Raw genomic sequence first — 6,934 nt, 5'->3', positions numbered from 1 at the left:
GAGAGAAGCGGGGAATGATTTGGGGAGAGAGGAATTTATACGGTTCGCTATCTCCCCTTTTGAAATAAAATAGTTAAAGGAGAATGTATCCCCCTATCCGCTGCAACGTGAAGTTGGCCCGGGATGAGTGGGGCGGTGGGGTGTGGGGTGGGGGGTGGGGGTGGGGGTGGGAAGCCAACCTACGAAGCGTTTTTCTTTCTTTAACAACAAACAAAACAAAAAAAAAAAGAGAGGAATAAACGACCCTTTTACTCACCACTTGTTTTTCGTAGGGGAAAATGACTGGAGCCATTTTGCGGCCTATTCAGGGAGGCTGGTATGTTCCCCCTCCCCTTCCTCCTATAGTATACACACACACATACACACACACACACACAACAGGAGGAGGAGGAGTGCTGGGCGGCTTCGAAGCGCCGGGAACTCATTCCCACATCACGTCCAGTTTCCTATTTAGTATGGAGAGCGGATCGCTGGAGCAACGTGGCCAAGCGAGATAAGCCGCTGGCACTGGCCAGCCTGCCCTGATAAGCCCCTAAACCCATTATTTATGAAATGATTCATTATTATTTGGCAATTTTATCGAGGGAAAGCGGAAAATTATTGCGGGGATATGCAGAGAGAGGGAAGAATTTTTGGAACGCTTCGCCTTAGAGCTCTCGAGACGTGTCTGTTTGCGCGCTCAGATGCACTTTAAAAAGAGACAGCAAAGAGATGGGTGGGTGGGTGGGTGGGTGGGTGGGTGGGGGTGAGAATAATCAAACGCTCACTACGACTGCCCTCTTTTGAATAAAGATCCTTTCTTTTAGCTTCCTGGGAGGTGATTATCCATCCCCCACCGCCACACAACCCCCCCTCCACCCACCCACTTAAATATGGAACACCTAGCCCGTTCTTAATTAAATTTAATGAGCCAAAATAAAACAGGTGCGGTACCGCAAAGAGAAGACGGGGTGGGCGCACGAGTCCACGTGCTCGCTTAAAAATAAATGGCCTAAGGCTCCAGGGGTAGGCAACCTTGGCTCTTTTATGACTCGTGGACTTCAATTCCCAGAATTCCTGAGCCAGCCGTGCTGGCTCAGGAATTCTGGGAGTTGAAGTCCACGAGTCATAAAAGAGCCAAGGTTGCCTACCCTTGGCCTAAGAGAGCAGCATGGGAGGGACGACTTGTCCACAAAATAAATGTGTAATTTTTCTTAAATTTTAGCATGCCGTTATTCAACGCAAGAATCACCTCGACCGGCTTGAAGATAGGTAGATTTAAACTCCCAGAATTCCCCAGACAATCAGTCACACGTCCTCAAGGGGTCCAGACCGAGAAACACTGGAATAGTCTGAGGGGATTTGCTGCTACACTTAGAATTATATGGACTTCCTGTCGCCCATCGTGAGACAAATGAATCGTGGCCACCCCTTCTCTGCCATATTCTTGTGATGTTGTCTCTGTTTTGTCCTCTAAATATCTCTTGGCTGTTCCAGGTTTGAAGTAATTAGGTTCCCCTCGATATCACTTTTGGTGTGGATCTGGTCTGAAACCTTTGGCTGCCTATTTGAGTGCTGGTGTGATCAGGGCCTGGGGTCTATCCAGCTCTCATAGGGATCCCTGTTGGCACGTGCTCTCCCTTTGAGTGCCTGGGCACTAGCCTCCATGGGAATTTGGGCTTGGGTTGGAGGAGAGACCAGGCAGCTGGTCACCACAGAGGGGTCTGCCACAGAATGCCTGACTGGCACTTTCTGTAGAAGGTGTTAGGTTTTACAGGAACTTCTTATAAACACTATTAAATAAATAAATCTATTTTAGGCTTGGCACTCTGGAGGAGTGCTAGTTCTTTGCTATCCAAATTGATCCAATTGGAGAAACCTGTTTCTGATAATTGTGTGCCGCTAATCGTGTCACCAGCAGGAGCATCACAGAATTATGACATAGCTGGATTTGGCATAGCTATTTTTTTTTCCTTTACTATTTTTATGATTTATTTTTAATATTTCGGAAGACTTGTGCAAGAATACTACACTACAAGTATCATTCTAACCAGGCAGCGACTCCCATGCAATTGACACTTCTAGTTTGTGTGTGGGGGTGTGAGAGAGAGGGAGGGAGGGAGAGAGGGAGAGAGAGAAAAGAGATGGTGATATTTGCATTTTCCATCCAGTGTTTCTCAACCTTGACAATTTTAAGGCATGTGGACTTCAACTCCCAGAATTCCACAGCCAGCATTGCTGGCTGTGGAATTCTGGGAGTTGAAGTCCACATGCCTTAAAATTGTCAAGGTTGAGAAACACTAGAGGTTGCCACTAGATGGATGCCCTGATGATCATTGTAATTACTGGCATACCAATCACAACAGCACGATTCCAAGTCTAGCATCTGTATTTTCCTAGTCTGTGTTCTCCAAGCCTTATGCCTCCAAGCCATAAGGTCAGGACTGGATTTGCTGATTATTAATTATTCTCTCTTGCTTCATCCCAGATTTTTCTTCTGCGCTTCTCAGTTGAGAGCTGGGCTGATTTCCAACCCCTACATTGGCTGATTACCAAGACAAAGGAGGAGTTGGACTGAGTGGCAGCACTGAAGCATTTCCTTCTGCTTCACCCAATTCCTCCCCCCACCACCCCTTAAGTTTAATCAATCAATTCATTTGGCCATTCATGAATTGTTCTTAACAACTCCAGGCAGCTTATAAAATAACAAAGGATTAAAGCAAAAGGGAAACTTGAGAGGTGGCTAATCCCATCATTCCAAGATGTCCTAACACATCCTACCTGACTGCACCTGTGAAAGAGCTTGCTGTGTGTTTCTCCATTAGCTGATGATGCTTGGAGATCCTTCCATCTATCCCTTCTGCAAATTGGCTCCAGAAAGGGCAGCACCATTCATTGGCCTTTTTCTGGTAGAATTTGGGCTTTCCAGGGATTGGGGGTGGGGGGAGATGGAGCACAGCTTATACCAAAATACTTTCTTGATCAGCTCAATGACTGCTAGGTATCACTTTCACTTGCCTGGGGAGAATGGTGAGTAAGGAAATGGGGGGAGAGGGTGTTTCTTTTCCAACCACAATCTTTTTGGTGTGATAATAATAAACAACAGGATCAAACAGTCCCGACAAAGAGGTTTTTCACTCCAAACCTATTAAATATTGTTCTCATTCACACATCATAGGAAGCCATGGCTTGGTTAAATCACAGTGTATTGAATAATTTTTCCTGAGCTACAAATCTTAGCTTAATATAAATTTCCAAGCCACCGTGGCTATGTTCACACTAGATGCGGAACCATAATCACATAATTCATACCAGGGCCCTGAAGTGGTATGGAAAGCCAACTCACACACCCATCTGACACAACCTGCTGCTTGTGGGAAGAAGGGCAGGGAGTTCTTGATCCAGCCTGGCTGTGTCCTTACAGTAGAGACCCACCTTGCTGCAGGGCAAGCCTGGAAGCTGTGCATGAACAAACCCATTAAGCATCTGATCTCACAACAGGTTGACTCACTCTGCTCGAATAAAATGAAATATAATGTAAGTTCTTGTCCATCAACGACAACAAAACAGTAACATTAATGGCAACAATGATTTTTCCCCGCCTTTCTCTTAAGGTAGAACTGCTCCTGGTTTACAGACCTTGTAGGTTACCCCCAATTCTCTAGAAACACCGCCAAGGAAAAAGACTTGAATTCGTTGTCTCTTGGATCCCAACCCCGAGTTTCCCAAAGTTTCATCCAGATCACTTATCTGGTGAATCTTTTGGAAATTCCCCCAGAAGGCAATTGATGGGAGAGATTCCAGGATTCCCACTTAAACACTTGCGGTCCTGTTATTTCCAGCACCCTTCCGATCGATTAAACCTGATCGAATCTGGTGATCTCTGGGGATTCTTCCAGGCCGCGCAGGGGTAGGCAACCTTGGCTCTTTTATGACTCATGGACTTCAACTCCCAGAATTCCTGAGCCAGCATAGCTCACTCTGCTCGAATAAAATGAAATATAATTTAAGGCCTTATTCATCAACGACAACAAAACAGTAACAATGATTTTTCCCTGCCTTTCTCTTAAGATAGAACTGCTCCTGGTTTACAGATCTTGTAGGTTACCCCCAATTCTCTAGAAACACCGCCAAGGAAAAAGGGGAGAGATTCCAGGATTCTCACTTAACACCTGCGGTCCTGTTCCTTCCAGCACCCTTCCGATCCGATTAAACCTGATCGAATCTGGTGATCTCTGGGGATTCTTCCAGGCCGCGCAGGGGTAGGCAACCTTGGCTCTTTTATGACTCATGGACTTCAACTCCCAGAATTCCTGAGCCAGCTATGCTGGCTCAGGAATTCTGGGAGTTGAAGTCCATGAGTCATAAAAGAGCCAAGGTTGCCTACCCCTTCCAGGCCAGGGCGTGAGGGGGAGATATGCTTAGACTACGGGAGACAAAGGGGGTTTTATGCCATGTATGGGGAATGAAGTTTCCGTGGGGATGAGAAACCGAAGCCCACCTTCCGGCAACGATATGTGGGTGTTTGCTGCGCCGCCGAGGGATAAAAACCCGTTTCTGGAGTGTCTCAGCCTGAAGGAGAGAGCGATCCGCCTTGGGAAAACAAACTGAAGTGGGGCAAACGGGAAAAGTTTCCGTCAGAGAAGCGGCAAGGGAAACGGATCCCTCCCAATGTGAATGCCAGGGCAAAGGAAAGATGAGTGGGGAGGTTAAATATCCGCCGTCCCCCCCATTTGCCCAGGTGTCAAGATCTGGAGGTTGGGGCGGGGGGGGGGGGAGGGAGGCGAGGATTTCCCCTAGAGGTTTTTCACGACGCCGGAGGGAAACGGCTGGAAGTATCAGTTCCCGGGGCAGTCACGACGTTATGCTGGGCCCTTGTTTTAAGCCAGATTCAGGAAACACGAGCGCCACTTCCTTTAGCCACCAGAGGCAGGAAATGGGAAAGACAGAACTCGTCTGCCCCGGGCGGGCACAGTAATAATGGAGATCACGTTTCTTCTCTGCCTCCTCCATCTCTCTCTCTCTCTCTCTCTCTCTCTCTCATCCTGCCGTTCACTTGATAAACAGACCTCCCTGAGCAGGGATCAGGATCCCATTTAGATGTGGAAGGAGTTATGCTGAGATCGTAGCAGAGTGCCAGCCAGGCATCATATACTGTACCTGGGGCCAAGACAGGGTAGGACAACCTGGGACCTTCTAAAAGTTTTAAAACAGTGGTTCTCAAGCTTTTTAATGCCACGACCCCCCAACCAGTCGTAAGTCGAGGACTAAACCGGTCATAAGTCGAGGACTAAACCGGTCGTAAGTCGAGGACTACCCAACCGGTCGTAAGTCGAGGACTTTCCCTGCCCGGGAGCGCCGCGCATGCGTGGTTTCCGCCCCCTGCGCCGGCCGAGGCGTAGCTGGCAAGCGGCAGAGACAGAGCAGGCCGACCACCAGCTGGCCCAGCTCAAGGGAGGTAAGGCACCCGCCGGAAAAGGGGGAAAAAATGGCGGACAGCCTTGCTTGGCGACCCCCGTGAAATGGTCGATCGACCCCAAATGGGGTCACGACCCATAGGTTGAGAACCGCTGTTTTAAAACAATACTCTTTTCAGGTTTCTACATTTGGGTCGGTTGGCTGGTGAACTGAAGCCTTAAAAGTCTGAAGGACAAGAAGTTGCCTAATCCTGGATCAATATTTTGCAGTAAGATCTCATGGCTTTGAGCCGCACATCTTATTTGGCAGAAGCAAGGGTTTAGGATCCTGAAAGCTGTGTGTGAAACAATCCTAAAACATTTCTTGGTACATGCCAGGAAGCATAGTGCAATGCTAGAGGAGCTGTTCTCCCATTTAAACTGTTATCCATCTCATCTTTGCACCACCCAACGGCATCATAACGCTGGCTGTTTGCATTGCGTAAGAGGTAGTTCCCAACTGTGTTGAGATTTGTGTTTGCCACTTATAATATGCAATTAACTGGTTTTCTGCTCTGGCTTTGCTACCATATTATCAGCCAGCAAGAAAAACATCCAGCAACCAGGGCACAGGAACATTAATGGGGTGAGCTTGGTTCTGTGATGTAATTCTAAATCTTTGCTTTTCTGGCAGACTGCCCCTCCTCCACTCCCACTTGGGCATCTGAGAGTGTCAAAATAATGTGAAACATACAGGAAGACTGCTCTCAATATTAGGTCAGCAAAAAAAGGAGAATATTAGATTCTAATTCAGTAGAGATACATGGAAAACACCCAGAAGTAATTTCAGAAAGGAGAGAGATCTTCCCCAAAAGGTGCCAATACAGGTCCTCTTACAGTTGGTATACAGAAGCCAATTAAACACTTTTGCAGAGAGAGGAAGTGTTTGAAACCAACTAATACAAGAAAACTGGCAAAACATCAATAAAAGTCCAATTATTCCGTATTATTTTTTTGCCACTGCAACAGAGAGTGCCATGCTGCTGTTGCATCTGATGTTAAAGTTTCTCCATTGATTCCATTCTAGAGTTGTGTAAAGAGAAAATTGTATAAATATATACTGCTCACAAAAATAAAGGGAACACATCCTATAGGATGTCTCATAGGATGTGTTCCCTTTATTTTTTTGAGCAGTATATTTTGTTTCCAAATACAAGATTGGAGGTCTCTCTTCCAATTTTCTTCTGGTTAGAAGCCTAGAATTGATTTCAAAAAATTGTGGTGTGTGTGTGAGAGAGAATTGGATGAAAGGATTCAAGAAACAGAACTAATGCAGAAGCTGGGCACTAATTTGGCCACAAGAGAGGTTGCTTAATATTTAGAAAGATGAGAATGTTTTCCCAACACACTTGAACTAGTTAAAATGCATATCAACACATGTCAAAAACCTCATCAATTCCAGTAAAATGGGTATGGCCAGACTAAAGCCACATAAGATGGAGAGTTTTCCCTCTGTCATTTTCATATATATATTATGATTTGAATCACATTCATTTCAT

The sequence above is a fragment of the Protobothrops mucrosquamatus genome, unplaced genomic scaffold (genome assembly GCF_001527695.2).
Source record: "Protobothrops mucrosquamatus isolate PMUCROS unplaced genomic scaffold, P.Mucros_1.0 scaffold95, whole genome shotgun sequence".
Classification (NCBI taxonomy): domain Eukaryota; kingdom Metazoa; phylum Chordata; class Lepidosauria; order Squamata; family Viperidae; genus Protobothrops; species Protobothrops mucrosquamatus.
This window is presented reverse-complemented; position numbering follows the sequence as displayed.